The sequence below is a fragment of the Halichoeres trimaculatus genome, unplaced genomic scaffold (genome assembly GCF_033239565.1).
Source record: "Halichoeres trimaculatus isolate MK-OKI-2021-1 unplaced genomic scaffold, fHalTri1.1 fHalTri1_scaffold_12, whole genome shotgun sequence".
Lineage (NCBI taxonomy): Eukaryota > Metazoa > Chordata > Actinopteri > Labriformes > Labridae > Halichoeres > Halichoeres trimaculatus.
In genome coordinates, this window is record NW_027437190.1 from 36,549,234 (window position 1) to 36,573,373 (window position 24,140).

At 49.2% G+C, this 24,140-nt stretch overlaps 1 protein-coding gene across 4 annotated transcripts in view; it reads left to right on the forward strand.

Moving 5' to 3' along the window:
* sema6cb (semaphorin 6Cb) overlaps positions 1-24,140 on the forward strand; it is a 187,693-nt gene that overhangs the window by 63,514 nt on the left and 100,039 nt on the right. For 3 of the 4 annotated variants that reach the window (XM_074682891.1, XM_074682893.1, XM_074682894.1), the window contains exon 3: positions 15,417-15,557. The gene's annotated coding sequence lies outside the window, so the exon portion shown is untranslated. Of the gene's footprint in view, positions 1-988; positions 1,007-15,416; positions 15,558-24,140 lie in introns of those variants that run through there. The other variant, XM_074682892.1, reaches the window with a different exon arrangement.

Genomic DNA, 24,140 nt, shown 5'->3' on the forward strand with positions numbered 1-24,140 from the left:
CTGCTTTACAGCAGTAACCTCTGCTTTACAGCAACAACCTCTGCTTTACAGCAACAACCTCTGCTTTACAGCAATAACCTCTGCTTTACAGCAATAACCTCTGCTTTACAGCAATAACCTCTGCTTTACAGCAACAACCTCTGCTTTACAGCAATAACCTCTGCTTTACAGCAATAACCTCTGCTTTACAGCAACAACCTCTGCTTTACAGCAATAACCTCTGCTTTACAGCAATAACCTCTGCTTTACAGCAGTAACCTCTGCTTTACAGCAACAACCTCTGCTTTACAGCAACAACCTCTGCTTTACAGCAATAACCTCTGCTTTACAGCAGTAACCTCTGCTTTACAGCAGTAACCTCTGCTTTACAGCAACAACCTCTGCTTTACAGCAATAACCTCTGCTTTACAGCAGTAACCTCTGCTTTACAGCAACAACCTCTGCTTTACAGCAACAACCTCTGCTTTACAGCAATAACCTCTGCTTTACAGCAACAACCTCTGCTTTACAGCAATAACCTCTGCTTTACAGCAATAACCTCTGCTTTACAGCAATAACCTCTGCTTTTTGGCAATAACCTTTGATTTACAGCAATAGTCTCTGCTTTACAGCATCCTAGGGTAGCTCTTTAGGGATATCTGGTTCAATAAGGTGAAACATACAAATGGTATAGAAATATATTAAACTAGACAGTGACAATGTGGGGGTTTGGGGATAGGGTTTAACAATATGTGTTTAACCACAGAGTGTGGCCACAATTAGCTAAGCTAGCAGGTTGAAGAAGTTATCTGTGTTTGTTTACATCCAGGTAGTAGAGGATTAGGGCCGTTTTACTGAAGCTTCAGCCTCAGTTGGTTTAGGGTTTGGTGATCAGGTGACTCCTTCCTGTTGTAACGATGGCGTTTGTTTCCTGTTTAAATGAGGTGGGGTCAGGGTTTCTGTTTTAGGAAGAGGACCTGGAGGTCTGTCTTCAGATCCAGACACTCACCATCTGAGCCTGTCTGAGGTAAAAACATGTTTTTTTAGCTCATTTGTCCAAAGGTACGTCTCAGCAGATCCAGGCTGTTGTTGCTGCCAGCTGAAGTCATAACGTGCAGTGATTTTAGAGCCTTCCTCCTATTATCAGCCGTTCAGTCCTGTAAATATGTGTAGAGACGTATAAATAGAGCCAGGTTTAAAAATACGAGCGCTCCCTGTAGCTGCAGTGACTCATGCTGCTGGCACAGCGCGCTGTAGGAGGAGAAAATCAGCGCTTTGACCGGCTTTGTGCTTTTCCATGGCGCTGTGTGGAGTTTGTCAACACTGATGTCATGATTCAGGCTGAGAGTCAGCCCAGCGAAGCAGATGTTGGTGGAATGAAGCTGTGAACACGATCATTTGCTAAATTAGAGAGTGTGGGACGCCAGCGTTGTTCCAGCAGCAGATTGAACATTTTCTCCTTCTGTAAAAACGCAGACTTTCAGAGCCGGCTGGACCGGAGCCAGGCCGGGACAGGTCGGACTGGGAACCAAACGCTCTCTGCACCTACGAGGCCAGAGTGAGCGTCTGAGCTGTAGTCTGCAAAACCAGGTGAGGGGTGAGCGCCCCCCGCAGCACGGCGAGCTCCACAGAGACGGGAAAGTGCTGCGTCTGCATCCCTCTTTGTTTCTGTAACCGATCCGTGTTTTTCCTCCTCGCTCCACGCCGCAGTCAGCTGGAGTCAGCTGGAGTCAGCTGGAGTCAGCTGGAGTCAGCTGGGAGCGCGGGCCCAGGGCCAGAGAAACGTTAGCTTGTCTAAACGCCGTCTCTGACTCTTCTTCTGTGATTACTGTAAAATAAGACTGAATCCACCCAGGGATGTTTGGAAACGCTGTTTGATTTAACAACTCTCCCTCCAAGAATCTGGAGCGGAGCAAAATAAATATTGAGAGAGAAACCTGTGCTTTTTATTAACAAAGCACTTTCTGTGAATTACATCTGCGACGTGTGTTTGAAGACCACAGCCAAACACACACACACGCTCTCTAAACGCTCGTGAAGAGCCTGGTGTGTGTGTGTGTGTGTGTGTGTGTGTGTGTGTGTGTGTGGACGGTACGCTGATGGTTCTGTGGGACGCCAGCAGGAAATTGGCCTCATTTTAGCGCTCGAGCAAAGCGAGCAGTAAACAAAACATCCTGAAGTGTCTGAGAGCCGGCGTCGTCTCATTTTGAGTGTGTGTGTGTGTTTCTGTGTGTGTGTTTCTGTGTGTGTGTTTCTGTGTGAGTGTGTGTGTAGGAATGTGTCACCCCCGTGTCACACGCCGCGCTGACATGCAGGTGGGGGTGGGAATGTGGCTCTACAGGAAGTGCTGTGATGCATATGCAGATATAACGCGAGGAATGTGTCCCGTCTCCTCTCTCAGAGCGTGTGTGTGTGTGTGTGTGTGTGTGTGTGTGTGTGTGTTGATGAGAGACCAGCTCTAAACTCAAACTCAAACTAAACTCCGTCTAAAGAAACTCTAAACTTTGACCCGACTGTTGGACTTTAACCAGGAGCAGCAGTGAGTAATCATCGCTCCTTTTCCTCCTTCTCCTCCTTCTCCTCCTTCTCCTCCTTTGTTTCTCTTTGTTTCTCTTTAAAAGTTATCATTAAGTGTTTAAACTCTGACGTTTCCTGAAGTCACAGCTCTTTCACTCTGAGCATGATGGCTGATGGCTCTCTATAACACTTCAGAAAAACATCAAACAGAGAAATCAGAAAGTTTGAGTCCAGATCTTTGATTTTCCACCTTCATGTTTCTTTAGTTCAGACTCAAACATAAGAAAAGGGATGAAAAGTATCTGAGTCAGAATGTAGAGAGTTTGTTTTTTAATCCCTAACATTAGTCGAGTTTAAACTGTCCTAAATAAAACCTTTATTCATCAATGTGTGTTTCCTGTGCAGAGGTGTAGCTCTGTCTCACTCTGTCTGTTAGCGTCTCTCTGCAGCTTCATGTGGTTGGGCTCAGTGTGCTGGATGCTAATACTCGTTAGCTGCAGGTGAACTCACCTGACAAATTAAAAAAAATCCTTTGTGCTTAAAATACATGATTTTGTACCCAGCATGCTTTGCACAGTGAGGCGAGTCTCCTGATTCTTTGAGCGACGTCTTTTGGGTAAAATATCGTCACTCTGTGGGAGCTCCATAAACTTCTACTCTATTCTATTCTATTCTATTCTATTCTGTTCTATTATTACTTCATTTTGCTTTTTTAAATGAACAAGCTGCTGTTTATACTTCTGGATAACAAAGATGGTCATAAAAGTTCATCCTCTGCTGAAAACACGCTCCACAAACTGTCAAGATTATTATCGAAACAGAAAAGTTTAATAACTTAAAAAAACTTTCTAAGAAGGATCAGAAAGAAACCTCTACATCTCCATTTTCCTTTGTTTTCTAGCAAAAAGAGGCTCTTTATTTTCTTTATTTCTTTATTTTCTTTATTTTCTTTATTTTCTTTATTTTCTTTATTTTTAAGAGAACTGAAATATAACGTCAACACAAACCACGAGCTGGGCGCATGAAACTACAGAATAAGAGACGACAGAAAATCAAAGAGAGGCTGGAAAACACAGGAACAATGAAAAAAAAATATTATTTAAAAATCAAAGTGTCAAAAACAAACTAGAAATCACAGAGTGAAGGCTAAGATGAAGATACCAGACACAGTTTCAGAGATTGAGGGACGGGGGTCACAATCACAGAGGCAGGAAGTAAATCTGTGATTGACACAAGATGATTGAATGAAAAGAAATAAACTCATGAACCTAACGACAGAGTCAGACGAGATGAGATAACGTCACCGCGGCGGCCGCTGAGGCGTCACGTCTCCAGATGAGCGGGTCGACCTGTTGACGTATCCCATAAACCCCCAGGTCAGAACAGATTCCTGCACTCACAGTCTGACTGACCTGGATCCAGGCCGGTCTCCTCAGGGGAAGTCTCCTTTCTCTGATCGGGTCCAGACCTGAATGGGCAAACATATGTCTCTTAAACAGGCCAAGAAGGATCTGTGTGTGTGTGTGTGTGTGTGTGTGTGTGTGCGTGAGTGTGTGTGAGTGAGTGTGTGTGAGTGAGTGTGTGTGTGTGTGTGTGACTGTGTGTGAGTGTGTGTGTGTGTGTGTGTGTGTGTGTGTGTGTGTGACTGTGTGTGAGTGTGTGTGAGTGTCAGATCAAACCGAGGTCTCGTGGCGTGGACGTGTTTTATAGTACTCCCCTCAGTGGCGCTCTGGGAGGATCACTGTGGAGTTAACAGGAAGTGGCTGTGATTGGCTGTCCAGCTCTGCGCCTCCTCCCAGCCCCAGCGTTAAGGAGCTGTGTGAGCTCTGAGGAGCAGTTGTGGACTTTTCTGATCTGTTTTTATTGTCTGGCCGTAGCAGTGAGTGTTTCTCATTAGCACGTTAACCACGGCGCCCTCCAGCAATCAGCGGCTCCTCGTGTCTGGATGGTCCATCTGCGGCGGCTTGTTGGAGGGATTTTAAGACCATATGAAATCTCATCTGCCACCTTGATTCCTTGTTTACCGAGGAGCTCTGCACGCTGAAAACTGGCACAGGGAGCTGAGGAGCGTGGCTGTCGGGGAGGAGAGAAGGGACGGCGTTGACAAGGCAACGGGAGCTCATTATCTCCTCGTCTATGCTGGTCCACGGCGTGCCATTGACGGCTGCCAGAGGAGAGTTTGGAGCAGACAGATGGGTTTGCACCCCGTGTTTCACACAAAAGACGCTCCAGCAGAAACAACACGTCCATGGAAATGACATGTCGGCGCTGTAATCCTGGATTACCTGTCTGCTTCGCTCTCCCTGCGCCGCGCGTCTGCATGTCGCACGTTCCACGTCAGACCAGACAACAACCACGGCTCAGCCTCCACGAGTCTGTGTCTGATTCCTCAAGATACAAAATGTGTGCGTCCTGCGGTCTCTGTGCTCAGCCTGCGCTGACCGCCATGTGACAGGAGGAGGCGACAGGTGAGAGTCAGGTGGAGCAGCTGCAGGGGAAAGACGTGCAGCTGTGACATCCTGACCCACTGAGGATCATCACCCAGCGTCTGACACAGACAAATATCTACAGGACCAAAGGATTCAGACCTGATCTGCTGCAGCTCTGACTCTGACTCTGCAGAGATGTGAAGGAGGCGAGCACACTCTGAGTTTTCAGGACTTTTGATCTCCTAGTTTCTCCAGGAGCACCAGTAAACGTCTGTTTCAGCCCAGCAGACGGGATTTCAGCCCCAGCTGCAGCGATCACAAAATCCAGGGTTAAAGCTCCCATCTCCTGCTCCTTTCCTGCAGTTTAATCTGGATCATTGATGTCTTCATGAAATGGTAGTAACATGTTTTGGTCCAAAAAGCCAATAAATCCAGCACAGCAGCATTGTTTCCAGGCTCTCATAGCCCCTCTGTTCAGAACGCTCTGATTTAGTGGGCGTGGCCTTCATATGTAAATGAGCCACCGCTGATACCGCCCCGCTCTTCCACGTCACTGAGAGCGGCGCCACGAGCTCCGAGTGCACAATGTTTAGAAAACAGAGAAGCTCGTTCACCGTAACATTACAGGCTAAAACAACAGGCTAACTGCAGCTAAAGTTAGCATCCTGAAGCTAACACAGAGACAGGGGGGACACTGAGGAAAAGCTCTTCCATCTGCTCCACAGCACACAGCATTTAAAATACTCACATTTCCAGGGTCCCAGGTTTGTTGGAGGATGGTTGGTAATGCGCCTGGATTCAGGACCAGTCTATTGGCTAGCCCTCTGTTGGACTGTCCAAAGTTGGAAAAGCAGTCGGCCGTGAAGTGACTAGCACACACATGCTCAGTTTTACTGAGTGTAGCTGGAACATTTCCTGATAAATGAACTCTAGACACTTAGTCTGTCTTCTTCTGAGATGGGAAGCTTGAGCATGGAACTATGTGGCTGTTTACAGCCAAAAACAGAGCAGTGATGGCTCTTCAACTTTGGCATTCTTAGGGCGGGGAGGGGGTTTGGGGGTATCTGCTCTGGTGTACCAATCAGGTCAGACTTGCTCCTGATTGGTCAAAAAAGAAAATCGCTGACGTCGGCAAATCCCCAAAATCCAAACAGCTGGTTTTAGGTCAGGATTTTACATTAACAAGCTCTACTAAGAACAGGTTTGGTCATTAAATATCACATTTTGTGGGCTGGGAGGAAAGACAAAGACCCACACATTTCACTAAAAGACTTAATAAAGTGATTTTTGCAGAATATGGGACCTTTAAGATCTCATCAGGGTTTTGTGTTCATGTTTTTTTGGTTTGGTGTTCATTGTTGTTTGTTTTGAACACCCAGAGTACCATCCATCCCTCTGATCTACTGTTAACAGTTTTCGATCAGTTATGTCGTGTGTGGTCATGTTATCCTGACAGAAAGAGGCAGTTTGACAAACATGTTGGGTCACACACGGCTGCTCGAAGCGAGCTGTGGACTCAGACCTGCTCAGAGTCTCTCTGTGAGGCGTCGCTCTGACTCCACGCTCTGTTAACCCAACCTGAGGCCTTCACCGCCCTGTAAACACACCGTGCTGCTCTTTCCTCCAGTTTACAACCAAAGCTGCAGATTTTCCAGCTGGATCTGACCTCGCTGTGATCACACCGCAGCTACACGCCGCCATATCTGGCTCCGACGCCGTTTACCTGTCAGCTCGCATGATGTCTGCGTCTGACATTTTTCAATTTAGCTGTCAGAGCTCCTGCAGGGACGGAGAGAAGAAAACACACACACACACACACACACACACACACACACACACACACACACACACACACACACACACACACACACACACACACACACACACACACACACACACACCCAGCAGGCTGTGTTGTGGACCCCTAGACCAATAAGGTGTTAAATATTCTCTGAGGAGGATGTAAAATGAGGAGTGGTTGAGGCGTTGAGACGTGTGTTAGCTGCTGGTCTCTGTGATTGTGATGCAGGACGGTGACGGTGTAAAACCATCGCTGGCTGTGTTTGGTCTCAGAGAAAGTATTTGTTTCCTCATGTTTGCATAAAGCCGAGCGCTGGGGGTGTTATGGCGAGCTGGCTGTGGACGCTCCTCTCTGTGTAATGTGCTCTTTAATAAAGACACAGGTTGGCAGATTGGGGGTGTCAGCGCGTGTGGCACGCCGCCTCTTCAGGTGATTTATGAGCGCGCTGCCAGGCTATTACATTACAGGCCCAGAGCTGTTCACCGAGGGCGATAAGAGCGGCCCCTCCACGCAGACTCTGCAGGAAGCAGCGTTTGTCTCAGAGGAGGATCTCTGCTCTCTGATGGAGGAATTAAGGAGGAGCAGGATCTGATCATGTGGTCCGAGCTGCTGCTGCGATCCTCCGTTAGCCCAGCTTCGTCCTTCACAGTTTGCAGCACACAGCGTTTTAATGTTAGCATCTCTGCTGGGTTTCACCCTGAGTGTTTCACCCTGAGTGTTTCACCCCGAGTGTTTCACCCCGAGTGTTTCACCCCGAGTGTTTCACCCCGAGTGTTTCACCCCGAGTGTTTCACCCCGAGTGTTTCACCCCGAGTGTTTCAGCCAGGTGGAGTTTTTAACCTGTGAGCCCAGAGTTTAACGTCAGACCACCTCTCACTGAGGAGCAGCACCGGGGAGCAGCAGGAGGAGGGAGGTGGTGGTCTGCAGCCCCCCGCCCCTTGAGGTGGCTTTAGACCTGGCCCTCGTGTTTGCAGAGAGGGAGAGGGAGCGAGGAGGGGAGGCGAGGGGAGGGCCGACACAGCGAGGCCAGAGTTCACGCTGCAGAGCGCCTCAGCAGAAAGGCCAGTTGTCAACCGCCGGCGGAGGAAAAACAACAGGACGTCAGGCAGAGCAGCGAGGAAGGAGGACGAATCAGGGTCGCTTTCAATTAGCACAGCATGTCAGCACTGCAGGGAGGAGGAGGAGGAGGAGGAGGGGGAGGGGGAGGAGGAGGAGGAGGCAGCCCTGGGCTTCAGGAAAGACAGCAGGTAGGGACAGAGATGGACAGAAGTGAGTCGACCTTCAGTCAGCTGGACGCCTGATGGGAACCAATCAGAGCGCTCTGTGTCTGTGGTCGTCTTTCAGACCTGATCCTCAGACCTGATCCTCTACCTTTCCCTGCTTGTGTTTTCTTATCATCGTGGTCACGGTCCAGACGGCGGTCCAGGGCCAGCAGCGCCTCATCGTCTCTAAACGCGCTGGCTGTCTTTCTCCTGGAGCGTGATGCTCCAACACATGTCAGCGTGGGGCCAGTCAGACTTCAGACGCTCCGTTTAGCGGCGGTGCAGTCGGAGAGAGATGTCAGATAGGAGGCGCTGACTCAGACCAGCCCCCCAGCGGGAGGGGGGGCGGTTTATTAATAGGTCTGATAACCAGTCCGTCCTGACAGACCCTCCAGACCTCATTTATGACAAGAAGACATAAAGACCCGTCTCTGCGTGTCATCGCCGTCTCTCATCGCCGTCTCTGCGTGTCATCGCCGCGCTGATAAAGACTCTGCCTCCTCATGATTCATGACGGGAGATAAGAGGTCCAGAAAAAGACGCCCGTGCATCATTGGCGTCCACTTCCCATTAGTGATGACATCATTATGTCAGGCTGTGAGATGGATACGCGTGTCAGCGCTGCTTAATCGCTTTTCTTTGACGTTTCCACTTCGGGCCAAATGTCTTCCTCGGCTTCGTCTGAAGGAGGAAAGAAATCCTGACTCTGGTTTGTTTTATCACTCTGAGGAAGCAGGAGCAGAGAAACTTACACCCAGAGGAGTCTGGGGTCAACGACCTCTGCTGGAGTCTGACTGCCTGGAACAAAGTAACACACCATGCTCTGTCAGCTCACCTGTCCCTCAGGTGTCTCTGATGATCTGCATGACCATCAGCAAACTCTGCTTCTCTCCATTAGGGGGCGCTGTGGGGTACATGTGTAAGGATTGTATAAGTCAGGATCAGGATTGAGATCAGCTGTTGAGTTTGTGCAGAGTGTAAACAAAGCTTCAGGCTCATACAGGTGGTCTCAGCAGGGCCCAGGTGAAGTTCAGAGCTCGTTTCCACGGCAGCAGTTTTAGGATGATCTGCGTTTCAGTCGATCTAAAACAGAAACTTCTGGAAATGGCCTCTGGGTTGGATTTTTTTAGGGGGCTACCAACGGACTCTACAGTTATATCACCACCTACAGGCCTGGCATGCATGCTGCAGCTTTTCTGACCCTCAGAGTTTCCGTGCCGACAGATTTTTTGCGTTTTTGTCACGTTAGCAGCTCTGTGATGAGACGATACGAGATAGACTTTGGTTTTGTTTGTGACCTTGGCAGAAAATGTAGACGTGTGGTTCATTCGGCACAGGAATCATTTCAGAGACACTGTTGACGTACGGTTGGATGGAAGCCGGGGTCATATGAGAGTGAACTTTGAGCTTGACTTGATGGTTTTGTTGAACAGTGTTTAATGAGGTTGTTGTAACAGGAGCTGAAGAAAAGCTTGATGCGGTGAAGCTGTGAAGGTTTCAAGTGCTCGCTGCGTGAAAAGAGGGAACCCCAGGATCCAGGAAACAGTTTGCAGTTACATCAGTTAAATCCTGACCTCTGATTGGCTGAGGGATTTCTCGGGGTTGTTGCTCATGAAATCAGTGAAGCAGCGATCTGAGCGTGAGCAGGACGGGGTGTGACCTGAACTCCATGAGTCGTGTTTCTTAACTGGATCATGATGTGTTTGAGTTCAGACAGGACTCAGTCTGAAGCTTTGGGGGGAAGTCACCCCTCGTCTGAACCAAAACCAGCCCCGGTCCAGGACTGTAGGTCCAGGACTTTTGGTGTGTTTCAGAGACAGAATCCGGCGCTCCGTTCCCTCAGACGTGAGGAGCTATTCCTGATGAGTGTGGGTGTGAGTAACGAGTGTGGCCATACCAGAGAGCCAATTAGTCTCGTTCTCAGAATATCTTACATACACGCTGCCTCACGCTGCCTCACGCCGCCTCACGCCGCCTCGTCTTCGTTAGGAGCCACACATCATCAGGACTGAAATAACTGCTGCGCTGATCCTGATCCCGCTGCGCTGATATGGATTTCTAAGCCCCGTGCCAGTTCTCATAAAGCCTCCAATAACTCCAGTCCAGGATGGAAAGGGTCCAGAAATGCTCTCCGACCAGCAGAAGAAAGCCAGGCTGTAATTGAAAGGAGGGATAATTAAAAGTAGTCATTGTCTTAAGTATCGCTCCTCATAAAGTCTGCCAGACGAGCTGTGATCAATTCTGCAATAAATACGTCCTGAAAACCAAACGTCTCTCATTCATCATGGGCAGCTCTGCTGTAACACTAAGTGCTCTGTAATTGACTTTTAATCAGAGGGAGGATCAGGCTCAGACTCTGTCTCAGACTCTGTCTCAGACTCTGTCTCAGACTCTGTCAGAGCTTTAAGTCCAGGCCCTCATGGAGAGGCTTTAAGATCTGAACACTTCCTAAAATCAGAGAGTCCAGAGTAACAGCTGAAGGACGTCTGTGAGTCACATGATCTGAGCGGCCCCTCTGATTGGACAAACTGTGACCAGTGTTTCAGACCGTTTTGTTGAAGCGGGCTGTAAACCTGTTTTTGATGCAGTCACAGTCTGGTTTTGGGGCTTGGTGTGTCGGTGGTTTCTGGTCTTTCTGCAGCCAGACTCAAGCCAAGTTTTCAATGAACACTTTAGCTCTTCTGTCCAATTCTTACACTTCCCTCTGCTGTGACATCACATCACCATCAGGGAGACTGAGTGGGACAGGAAGTACTGCAGGACAACTGCCTAAAAACAGCCAGTGACTTTCAAAATAAGCAAAGTGTGTCCAAACCAGATGGTTTTTATCTGGACTACAACAAAACACAGAAATAATGAGCAGATCCAGACCAGGAGTCAACAGGTCTGAGGTTTTACAGCCCAGGATGGATGAAGAGAGGCTCATCGATGAGAAGCGTGGGAACTCCTCCGTCTGTGACTCCAGCTGTCTGTCATATGAGGTTATATTTGTGCCATCAGAAACTGAGTTTGAATTAAAATACTGAATTTGAAAAAACATGATGTGAAATGGAATTTAATGTTTTAAAATTGAATTATTTTTTTTAATTGAATTAATTTTTTTTATTTGAATTTGAAATTGTATTTTGCCTATGAAAATGACCTCTTTTCATACTTTAATTCAATTTTTTTTTTTAACTTTAAATTCAAAAACACAGAATTCATGACGTCATGAAATGTAATGAAAAATACTTTATTTATCCCAAAGTATTTTTCATTTCATTTCATGACGTCATGGTCGTGCCACTCTGAATTGAAATTGAATTCTGTGTTTTTGAATTTAAAGTATAGAAAGAGTTGAATTTTCATAGGCAAAATACAATTTCAAATTCAAATAAAAATAATAATTCAATTAAAAAAATAAATTCAATTTTAAAACATTAAATTCCATCACACATCGTGCTTTTTCAAATTCAATATTTTAATTCAAACTCAGTTTCTGATGGCATAAATATAACCTCATACTGTCAGTCACACGCTCACTGGACTGAACACGCAGCCAGCGTGAGTTGATGACCTCAGCCAACACGCTAAAGAGCAGAGCCGGACTGCAGATGAAGCTTGTGTATTTGAAAGTCTACCATGTGATTGTTAAAAGCATCAAAAATCAGCTCTGTGATTGGCTGTCAGGATCTCAGCACCGCCTGTGTCTGATGGAGCTTCCTGTGTCAGCTGTTTGCTGTGAACTGAACGTCAGTCTGACTCCATCCTCTGTATCAAAGTGTTAAACCAGCGCTCACTCATGAATCTGTGTCGTTGTCGGTCTCATTACGTCACAGTTTTTAGAAACCAGGATCCCACAGCTCCAGACTGAGGGTGGTGCAGTCTGTGTCCTCCTCGGTCTGCAGCGTGTCCAGGCCGAGCCGTTTGCTTCAGGAACAGGTGCATTGTGGGGAGCGGCCTGTGGAGAATTGGGCAATTTCTCCAAGGTTTGTGGAGTAATGGGCCGTCAGCGGGCTGTGATTGAATTCCTGTTTATTACTGGGCCCTGGCTGTTCTTCCTGAAGCTCCTCTGGTCCCCGAGGACAAACATGCATTTCTAATCTGTGAAGGAGCTTCTTTAAAGTGTCTCAGTGGATCCTCTTCAGCCGGCGCCTCCTCCTCCCTCACACCCTCACTCCATTACTCCCTGCTCCCCCTCTAAGAGAACGCTATTCATCTAATTAGCAATCAATCAGCCGCTGGGCCTCTGCTCCTCTCTGCTCCTCTCTGCTCCTCTCTGCTCCTCTCTCCTCCTCTCTGCTAATGGAGGAGGTGACAGGCCTGGACCCTGCATTATTCATACCTCCAGTCTGGAGCCCAGGGCCCCCAGCACCCGCAGCCAGGGGCCGTTGATCACAGCCCAGTGAGCGGCGAGAGGCCGTGGGGAAATATCCAGTTTGGAGACGGGACTGTCTGATGGATCTGACGATGGTTGGCAGGAGGAAGGAGCAGGATGAGCCCACAGAGGGAGAGGCTGGGTGGTGGCTCAGCAGGAGGTCTGCAGGGAGGCTCTGGGTGTGTTTGGAGGGAGGAGGCGTGGTTGGAGCGCTGATGATGGACACGCTCTGCTCTGGTAAAGCTCGTTTGGTTAATGGGGCTCACCTGAATCTGTTACGGCAGGATACGGCGTCTCTGAGGGACTGTTTCCAGAAAACACGATTAGAAATTCAGGGATGCACTGAGCACCGCGGCACAGCAATGGCGGCGTGGCAGCTTCACCTCCACCTGTTGGAGGAGCACCAGGAGCAGCTGAGGTCAGAGCCTAACAACGCTCACACCAGCTGATCGCAGCTTTTAGCAGTTCGACTCAGAGCGTCAACGCATGTTGTAGCGTTTCCTTTGACCAAAACCAGGACAGGTCGAATCCCCGACCCGTACAGTCCCACTTCCTGGTTCCTTTCTGTTGGAGTGATGAATATCTGATAAACCTCAGAGAGATCTTTTATATCCACCGTGTGATGTTGTCTCTGACCTCGTGTCACGGCGAGGATGGCGGTGATCGTGTTTGACAGGAAAAACAGCTGTGGGCCGTCCACGGCGTGACGGATGAGTGGAGAGGTGGAAGTGAGCGGTCAGAGGTTTGTGTAATGAGCCCGTTAATCTCTGACTGTAACCTCAGCGCTGACATCACCCCCTTCACGCCGCCGCAGCACTTCCCCTGACTAAGACCTGGAGTCGTTGGCGGCGCCGCCATAACCTGAACACTAACCAGCCCCACGGCCTTCATCTCCAAACACCATCAGGTTACCCTCCATCAGCCGGGAAGCCCCGCCCCCTCACACACGCCTCCGCTCCGTCTGCAGGAGTCCAGGGGTTGTTAGGTATTTAACGGGCGTTTGGCGGTTTTTATGACGCCATGGTGGGGGTCGGCGGCGTTTAGCTCACAGCAGCTGCTCAGAGGCAGCTCATCTGGTGTGAGGGTGAGTCAGAGCTGCAGGGTTTACACACACACACACACACACACACACACACACACACACACACACACACACACACACACTCACACACACACACACACACACACACACACACACACACACACACACACACACACACACACACACACACACACACACACACCTCCTCCTTTCTCATCCGTGTGTGGCTGAAAAAAACGGTGGTTAGCCTCAGCGCAGAAAATCTATGAAACACATGCTATTAGTCAGCAGGCTCATTAGAAACAAGTGTGTGTGTGTGTGTGTGTGTGTGTGTGTGTGTGTGTGTGTGTGTGTGTGTGTGTGTGTGTGTGTGTGTGTGTGTTTCCAGGAAGTCTCTGGGTCATTAATTCTGTAATGTGTTGATGGTGGTTTTTCTGGGGGGGGGCTTGTTAAGAGCTGAACCCCCCCATAATGATTTTCCAGGTCGACCAGTCGCAGTTAGCCTCAGTTAGCCTCAGTTAGCTTCAGTTAGCTTCACTTAGCCTCAGTTAGCCTCAGCTAGCGTTACTTGGCTTTAGTAAGCTTCAGTTAGCTTCAGTTAGCTTCACTTAGCCTCAGCTAGCTTTACTTGGCTTCAGTTAGCTTCAGCCATGAGTCAAACACAGGAGTTGAGGTGGAAACATGGTTTTCTTTAGAAACAGTTTTTGGCTGCAGGAAACAGACTCATGTTCAGCAGTGAAAGAGTGTTTTTCTGACAGTCTGGTGGATTTAAAGAGTGAGGTGAAGTTTCCTCCTGCATTAAAATAAGTATCTTACCTGGACAGAAAGGTTTACCCTGCGTTTCCATGACATCACAGCCTGTTTGACGCCCGCTGACTGACTCCATCCTCTGAGGAAACTCCTCGTTTAATGACCTGTGAGTCTTCAGATCTTAAAATCTGTAAATTAACTCAAGGCCTGGTTCATAAACTCTGGAAATCTGTGAGGAAAGGTGTGAAATGAGTGAGAGGAGCGTTTAGTGGCTTCATCACAAACAGCAAACTGGACTGAAAATATGATCTGAGGTTTTTAAACCTGCAGTTCCTCCAGCGTCCACATGGGGCAGACTGCAGAAACACAGGAAACAATGTAAACATCAAGTTAAAAAAAAAATAAAGAAAAGAAACAAGCTAATTTTTACTTTTATAAAAATAAATGACCTTTTAAGAAAACAGACACTGCTCCATCACTGTGATTCCTCCATCACTCTGATTCCTCCGTCACTCTGATTCCTCCATCACTCTGATTCCTCCATCACTGTGATTCCTCCGTCACTCTGATTCCTCCGTCACTCTGATTCCTCCATCACTGTGATTCCTCCGTCACTCTGATTCCTCCATCACTGTGATTCCTCCATCACTCTGATTCCTCCATCACTGTGATTCCTCCATCACTCTGATTCCTCCATCACTCTGATTCCTCCGTCACTCTGATTCCTCCGTCACTCTGATTCCTCCGTCACTCTGATTCCTCCGTCACAGGAAAACAGTTTGGATGAGGATCCTCAAAGTTCAGCACACGTGTGTTGGAGCATGTGATGCGTGTGGCGTGCAGAGTGAACACACTCGGTGTGAGTGACGCTCTGAATGATGGAGAAAAGGTGGATAAAGAAACTCCAACACGCTTCGATTTTCTGTTTGTGTACGTCTCAGTGAACCACGCTTTAATCAGAGAGGAGTCACATGACACGGAGCGTGCCTTTAAATCCAGACGCCGTTTGTCGAAGCGTCTTCCTACGCCATGTCTGGTCGCAGCTTCCTTTACGGCCTCCTCCACAGCCTCCCTGTGTGTGGCTGTGATGTAATGACAGCAGAATGAATGAGGAGATTACTCTGAGCGCTCGTAGACCGGCCCGTCATGGGGGTCTCTGAGGGTCAGTGGCCCCGTTTAACAGAAACACCCTGGAGGTCGCTCGCCATGTGTTTGCCGTGCAGCTGCTCCTCTTCTTCGCTCCATGCTCATCTCTGTTTTCTTTGTTTCTCTCTCACAGGAAGTTCATCGAGGAGCGAGCTTCTTCTCAGAGGGAGAATCTAAACGCCTGGTTTCAGCCCTGGACCCGCTCTGCTGAGGTCACTTCCTGTGAGGAGTGGGAGGAGCTAAAGATTGGTGGATCGTTGGACGAGGCCTGTCTGTAAGTGACCTTTGGTTTTTCTGATGCTCTTCCTGTTTCAGGGGCGCCTCTGAGTGACATCATGACCTCTGAGCGTCCTGTCAGAGCGGCTCACAGCGTCTCGTTGGTTTCTCAGACCGTCCCTGGTTTTTCAGTCCATCTCTGGTTTTTCAGACCGTCCCTGGTTTCTCAGTCCGTCCCTGGTTTTTCAGTCCGTCCCTGGTTTTTCAGACCGTCCCTGGTTTCTCAGTCCGTCACTGGTTTTTCAGTCCGTCCCTGGTTTCTCAGTGCATCCCTGGTTTTTCAGTGCGTCCCTGGTTTCTCAGTCCGTCCCTGGTTTTCCAGTGCGTCCCTAGTTTTTTGGACCGTCCCTGGTTTTTCAGTCCGTCCCTGGTTTTTCACACCGTCCCTGGTTTTTCACACCGTCCCTGGTTTTTCAGTGCGTCCCTAGTTTTTTGGACCGTCCCTGGTTTTTCAGTCCGTCCCTGGTTTTTCACACCGTCCCTGGTTTTTCAGTCCGTCCCTGGTTTTTCACACCGTCCCTGGTTTTTCAGTCCGTCCCTGGTTTTTCAGTGCGTCCCTGGTTTTTCAGTCCGTCCCTGGTTTTTCAGTCCGTCCCTGGTTTTTCAGTGCGTCCCTGGTTTTTCAGTCCGTCCCTAGTTTTTCAAACAGTCCCTGGTTTTTCAGTCTGTCCCTGGTTTTTCAAACCGTCCCTGGCTTTTCAGTCCGTCCCTGGTTTTTCAGTCCGTCCCTAGTTTTCAAACCGTCCCTGGTTTTTCAGTCTGTCCCTGGTTTTTCAAACCGTCCCTGGCTTTTCAGTCCGTCCCTGGTTTCTCAGTCCGCCCCTGGTTTTTCAGTCCGTCCCTGGTTTTTCAGTGCGTCCCTGGTTTTTCACACCGTCCCTGGTTTTTCAGTCCGTCCCTGGTTTTTCACACCGTCCCTGGTTTTTCAGTCCGTCCCTGGTTTTTCACACCGTCCCTGGTTTTTCAGTCCGTCCCTGGTTTTTCAGTGCGTCCCTGGTTTTTCAGTCCGCCCCTGGTTTTTCAGTCCGTCCCTGGTTTTTCAGTGCGTCCCTGGTTTTTCAGTCTGTCCCTGGTTTTTCAAACCGTCCCTGGCTTTTCAGTCCGTCCCTGGTTTTTCAGTCCGTCCCTAGTTTTTCAAACTGTCCCTGGTTTTTCAGTCTGTCCCTGGTTTTTCAAACCGTCCCTGGCTTTTCAGTCCGTCCCTGGTTTCTCAGTGCGTCCCTAGTTTTTTGGACCGTCCCTGGTTTTTCAGTCCGTCCCTGGTTTTTCACACCGTCCCTGGTTTTTCAGTCCGCCCCTGGTATTTCAGTCCGTCCCTGGTTTTTCAGTGCGTCCCTGGTTTTTCAGTCCGTCCCTGGTTTTTCAGTGCGTCCCTGGTTTTTCAGTGCGTCCCTGGTTTTTCAGTCCGTCCCTAGTTTTTCAAACTGTCCCTGGTTTTTCAGTCCGTCCCTGGTTTTTCAAACCGTCCCTGGCTTTTCAGTCCGTCCCTTGTTTTTTCAGTCCGTCCCTAGTTTTTCAAACTGTCCCTGGTTTTTCAGTCTGTCCCTGGTTTTTCAAACCGTCCCTGGTTTTTCAGTCCGTCCCTGGTTTTTCAGTGTGTCCCTGGTTTCTCAGTACGTCCCTAGTTTTTCAAACCGTCCCTGGTTTCTCAGTCCGTCCCTGGTTTTTCAAACAGTCCCTAGTTTTTCAAACCTTCCCTGGTTTTTCACTCTGTCCCTGTTTTCTCAGTCCGTCCCTGGTTTCTCAGACCGTCCCTGGTTTCTCAGTCCGTCCCTGGTTTCTCAGTCTGTCCCTGGTTTCTCAGTCCGTCCCTGGTTTCTCAGTCCGTCCCTGGTTTCTCAGTCCGTCCCTGGTTTCTCAGTCCGTCCTCTCTGACGGCACGGCCTGATGGGAGGAGCCAGCAGGTCACGGTCTCCTGTGTTTCTGTGAAGCGGCTCAGAGAGCGTGGAGCGCTCTCACTTAGGGCTCAGGTCAACGAACACGTCACAGACTCAAGCAGCAGGAGCTTTGTTTTCTGCTGCGCTGATGGGGGGGGGGGGCATCGTCCCCACAAGCTCTTGTATTCAGCAGAGTGACAGCACACACACACACACACACACACACACACACACACACACACACACACACACACACACACACACACACACACACACGTCGAACATCTCTTTTATTCATCCTTCCTTTCAGAGCGTCAGCATTGTGCAGTGATCCCTCTTTGGCCGGCTGCGTGTTCAGCACGGCGCCACGGCGAAGGATTGTGCCTCAGTCAGAGTGAATGGGAGCTCAGCGCTTTGCAGCGCTTCCTGCTGACAGCGTGGGGGGGTGGGGGTTTGGGGGGGTACAGGGTGGTCTGTGGGACAGTGGAGGATGTTGGAGTGAGGTGTTGAACTGCAGAGTTGGCAGCGCCGCGGCGTGAGGGCCCCGGTGTGGACCGCTGCTTTCTGCCTGTTGTTATGGATGAGACAAAGACACACTGTCTGTGTGTGTGTGTGTGTGTGTGTGTGTGTGTGTGTGTGTGTGTGTGTGTGTGTGTGTGTGTGTGTGTGTGGTGGGGGGTGTGAAGCATGATCAGACCACTGAGATGAATGGAGATGCTATGGGGCCAAAAATGCGAGCGATGGCGGCAGAAAGTGCGTGAGTGGCGCAGCCTCATATCTGCTCTCCCACTCAGTCCACAGAGCAGCTCTGTGTCAGGCAGCAGCGCGTCAGCTCACACAGCCCGCTGCACAGCCCGCTGCATAGCTCTCTGCATAGTTTGGATGTATGAACACTTGCTCACGGCCTCCACATTCTCTGCAGACAAATAACAAAAGAGACCTTTGTGTGTCGAAGCCAAACACCAGACGCAGATTTGTCAACCCGCCCTGAGTCTCAGAGATGTGACTGATAACCGCTCATAACCCTGGTCCTGCACCGACACAGGAACCACTCTGAGGGGCGCCGTGGCTCGGTCTGCGGTTTATGGGTTTTTAAATATTTGTTGTATCTCCAGACTTCCTACAGAGGTGACAGGACTCAATCAGCCGTTACATGTGACGAAAGTAGGAGCATCAGTGATCATTTTAACCAATGTTTCAGATTTAACTTAAGTTTCAGTTTCGTTTTGTCAAAGAAAACTCAGACTTTGATTTTGTCTGTTCAGATTGATTCATAAAGCTGTTCAGAGATCAGTCTTAGTCCAACATTTCTCTCTCTGTGTCACGTTGACCCGTGTGTTACCTCACTGTGACAGCTGATCCACGCCGAGGTTAAAACTGAGTGAAGGTTTTTCCACCTGTGCAACATCTCATGTGATGAGGAAACACAGAGCTAGCCTGTCTATCTGCCTGTCTATCTGCCTGTCTGTCTGACTGTTTCTCTGTCTGTCTGTCTGTGGTGATTTTCCTTGGAGAGTCCTCAAACGCTTCTTACTCCTGAAAACGGTTCCAGGAACCGTTCTTCTCGTCCTGCAGCCATGATGGTTTTTATTTGGACCTGTTAAACAGGATTATCACAGCGCGTCCCTGAGGCCAGATCAAGGCTTCCCCGTGCTGCCTGTGTCTTCACATGAGGTGATGATGTCATTCTGGGTCATCCAATGGGATGGCTCAAAGACAGACGCCTTGGTTTTTGGATGCAGAGACGCTGAGCGCTGCTCTGACTCTGGGTTTAGATCATTCTGGGAGTGATTCCTCCTCCAGCAGCTCGCTGCAGGAGATCTGCTGCGTTTAGTAAACGTTGTCACATGTTTCCATCTCTGAACAAAAAGTCAGGCAGAGCCGGGGTGTGAACTGAATCCAGGTGGAGACAGGTGTGTGTGGCTATGACCTGGCAGAGCCTCTAGGATGCTGTGAGTGTGTGTGTGTGTGTGTTAGAGTGTGTGTGTGTGTTAGTGTGAGTGTGTGTGTGTGTGTGTTAGAGTGTGTGTGTGTGTTAGTGTGAGTGTGTGTGAGTGTGTGTGTTAGTGTGAGTGTGTGTTTGTGGTCTTTGCCCTCTGATAAACTCCAGCTGACCTCCCTCTTCCTCTCTGGAGCTGCTTCTCCCCGCAGGCTGCCGTCTTTGTCACTGGCCTTATTTCCTCCTCCCTCCTTCCCTTTCCTTCCCTTCCCTCCCTTCCTTTCCTCCCTGAGTCTCCTGCTCCCTCAGTGTTAAACGAGGGCACGGCCACACTCCAATGTGTGTGACAAATTGGCCCAGAGGAGGCAGATGGCGATGGGGAGGAGACTGGTTGTCATGCCGTTTGCTGCAGCGGCGTGAATTGATCTTAGTGCCGCAGAGCCAGCACACATGCCCCGCTCGTCTTCCTCTACTCCTCTTCCTCTGCTCCTCTTCCTCTGCTCCTCTTCCTCTGCTCCTCTTCCTCTACTCCTCTTCCTCTGCTCCTCTACCTCTGCTCCTCTTCCTCTACTCCTCTTCCTCTACTCCTCTTCCTCCTCTCGTCTTCCTCTGCTCCTCTTCCTCCTGACTCCTGGCTCTGGGTACCAGTGTGTGCAAAGAGCACACACACTCAGGCAAACTGTGACACACATCACCCTGCACCAGGCTTCCATCCCCATTAGTATCAGTTGTGTGTGTGTGTGTGTGTGTGTGTGTGTGTGTGTGTGTGAGTGTGTGTGTGAGTGTGTGTGTGTGTGTGTGAGTGTGTGTGTGTGTGTGTGTGTGAGGCTCGGCTCTGCTCTGTGAGGATGCTGAGGGATTTGACAGAGACACAACTCAGACTGAGGTCTGCTGGGACTCTGAGCCTCCTGTGCAGACACAACCTGTCAGTGACGCTCTGAACATGTATGTTGGATGTATGTAGATGTATGTGGATGTATGTGGATGTATGTGGACGTATGTAGGATTTATGTGATATGTATGTGTATATATGTATGATGCATGTTGCAGCCCGCTCTGGTCACTGAGCTGCTGTCTGTGCAGAGTTTCCTCTGGAGGATTTTTTCTGTCTCTGTTTCCCATGAGGAGTTTTTCCTCCTCTCATACCAACATGACTTGTGGTGAGATCATCGTCTGTCTGACAGGACTGGCACTGCTCGTTTAGTCCAGGGATGTGAAAACATTCCCCAAATGGGTTTTTCTTTACAGCTGCGTCTGACGGTTTAAAAATACTCCCATGTTGTCCTGAACACGTGAGGCTGTGCCCAGGAGGCTCACAGGAAGTGGGGACGTCAAACTGAGGAGACAGATTAACTGGAGGCTGAAACTCAAAGAGATTTACCGCTGACGCTGAAAACGTTTCATCAGAGAAGCTTCATGAAGCGATGGGTTGATCAGCGTTTTTATCTGTGGAGTATCTGCTGATGATCCAAAGCTTTAGTCTGGATTACAGTCACACTTACAGACAGGAGCTGCTCGTGGTTTTATTCTGTTATGTGCTCAAAGGGGCTGTGAGGATTATCAGTTTGAAGTGGAAACAGCGCCACCTTTAGGCCAGGAGTCTCACACACACTGTGCTGAGTAATAACATTAGGGAACAAGCTGTGATGTTGGTGCTGATAATCTAGTTTAGAGTGTGGATTAGGATTAGGCAGATATCTAGAGAGAAACTCCTCTCAGAGACTGAAACATGATCCATCTTCACTCGTCTGACTCTAACTCCAGCTAGCTTAGCTTTTTCATCACCGTCTGTTGAGCTCGCTCCCCTGGACCAGGCTTCATGTGAGACACAGGAACTCAGTGTGTCTCCAAACGCTCCCCAGCTCCTGGTGCTGACTCGTTGTCTCACCTGCACAGGTAGTGAGGGTTTCCTGAGTGCTGTGTGTGTGGACTTCAAGGTCCACATCCTGCTCTGATGCTTTAAAAAACCCAGTCTCTGGATCCTTTCCCCGGCTCTTTGTGTTCCCCTCTGAGGCTCTGGTCTGGTTTAGTGAGCCGAGCGTCAGAACAGCGTGAACCTGCTCCCCATCCTCCGTGGATATCTACCCTTTAAAGCCTGAAAACAGCGGAACAGCCCTTTTCTCTCTCGGTGTGGTGTGTTGGACGATGACTTTTTGGATGTTGTTTCAAGATGGTGGTGTTGAACGCAGCTTTACTGCTGCTTATTCACATGTAGCTGCTGATAGCTGCTAACGCTAACCCACGCTAAGCTATGCTAACCTATGCTAACCTCACAGCCTGGATCAGGACTGATCCATCCAAAGCTCGATGACGAGCTGATCACTGGGTCGGACTGATCGTCTCTGAAACTGGACCAGGTTTGCTCAGCCTCACAGAGGTTTGCTCAGCCTCACAGAGAGCCGTTCAGCGTCTGGTCACGAAACACGTCAAGGCGTCAGAGCTGGTGACCATCTGATCGTCAGAGTGTAGACGGACATTCCCATGTCTTCATTTCATCAGCAGGTGGACTGTGGGGGGTCAGAAGAGGGATTAACCCTGGAGGAACCAGTCCACCTGCTCCCACAGTGACCCTGAACAGATCAGACCAGAACAAACACTGAGGTGAACGGGTTTCATGATGGTCTGAGTCCTTCCTCCGTCTGCAGGCATCAGCTGGGGATAATTGCGGCTTTAGTCCTCCTCACCTGGAACGTGAGGGGATAACTTTCCCACAGGTCTGTTAATATTCTGCAGAGCTGCGAGCCCTGAGCGGGGTATCGATCTGCAGATGAGCCGTGTTCCCGCCTTCCTAACAGGCGTCTGCAGAGTCATCTGTGTGGGAGTGGAGCTGCACCTCAGAGGGAAGAGATAAAAAAAGAACCTGGAGAAAACCAGAACGCTCACAGAGCAGAGTTGTCAAACGCTCGACACCCTTTCAGGATTTTTCTCTCAAGCAGTGAAAGAATAATTTTGTTATTGATCAGGGTTTGAGCTCAGCGTGGATCTGATGAGATCTGTATCCACAGAGAAACTTATCGACTTCCCTCTCCAACCTGCCTCAGATTCATACTCAACTTCAGAGAAACTTTCTAATTACTCTCACGTGGGAAACTTAAGTAAAAGCCAAAGCAGCCAGCTTAGCAGAAAAAGCCTCAAAACCTTTCACAGCCGGTAATTTTTCATGAGATGTCCACATGCTATTAACTGTCTGAGATGGTGGACAGGAGCCAGAGAGCTGCAAGAGAGAAAACTGCACAGAGCAAACTGCACAGAGCAAACTGCACAGAGCAAACTGCACAGAGCAAACTGCACAGAGCAAACTGCACAGAGCAAACTGCACAGAGCAAACTGCACAGAGAGCAAACTGCACAGAGAGCAAACTGCACAGAGCAAACTGCACAGAGCAAACTGCACAGAGAGCAAACTGCACAGAGCAAACTGCACAGAGAGCAAACTGCACAGAGAGCAAACTGCACAGAGCAAACTGCACAGAGCAAACTGCACAGAGAGGAAACTATACAGAGCAAACTGCACAGAGCAAACTGCACAGAGAGCAAACTGTGAGTAGAGGAACAGGTCTGTGTTGGTGATAACAGCTCACTCCCTGTCAGCACAAACAGTCTGCAGACCTCACTCCCTAAAACCGGAGCCTGTGTTTACATTCAACATATTCAGGGAAAAACAGAAATGCTCCCTGAACACGAAGCACAAAAACAAATGTGCAGCTGAGTTTAAATAAATCATCTCCCACTAACGGGAAGAAATCCTCAGAAAAAGTGGAGCTGCTTCCCCACAGTCAGCAAACACGCTCTGCAGAGCGTCTACAGAGCATCTACAGAGCATCTACAGAGCGTCTACAGAGCATCTACAGAGCGTCTACAGAGCGTCTACAGAGCGTCTAGACACTCTGCTCTGTAGACACTCTGTAGACACTCCGTAGACACTCTGTAGACACTCTGTAGATGCTCTGTAGACGCTCTGTAGACACTCTGTAGACACTCCGTAGACACTCTGTAGACACTCTGTAGATGCTCTGTAGACACTCTGTAGACACTCTGTAGATGCTCTGTAGATGCTCTGTAGATGCTCTGTAGACACTCTGTAGATGCTCTGTAGACACTCTGTAGATGCTCTGTAGACACTCTGTAGACACTCTGTAGATGCTCTGTAGATGCTCTGTAGACACTCTGTAGATGCTCTGTAGACACTCTGTAGACACTCTGTAGACACTCTGTAGATGCTCTGTAGATGCTCTGTAGACACTCTGTAGATGCTCTGTAGACACTCTGTAGATGCTCTGTAGACACTCTGTAGACACTCTGTAGATGCTCTGTAGATGCTCTGTAGACACTCTGTAGATGCTCTGTAGACACTCTGTAGACACTCTGTAGATGCTCTGTAGACGCTCTGTAGATGCTCTGTAGACGCTCTGTAGATGCTCTGTAGATGCTCTGTAGATGCTCTGTAGACACTCTGTAGATGCTCTGTAGACACTCTGTAGACACTCTGTAGACACTCTGTAGACACTCTGTAGATGCTCTGTAGACGCTCTACAAACAGCTGAGCAGAAACCGCTCTCAGCTGCTGTGGGAGTGGGCTTTAACTCTGCACTGGATGTGATCCACTAATGCGTTCCCGTCCTCAGGTTTCAGACGGTTGGTAGATCTGGATAATGAGCTGTGGGTCAGGGGAGGTGAGCGTTGGAGGCCCTCTGTGCTGTTTGTCATTATCATTCAGATGAGCTGGGGTCAACAGTTAATGCGTTTTAGTCTCAGAAACATGTAAA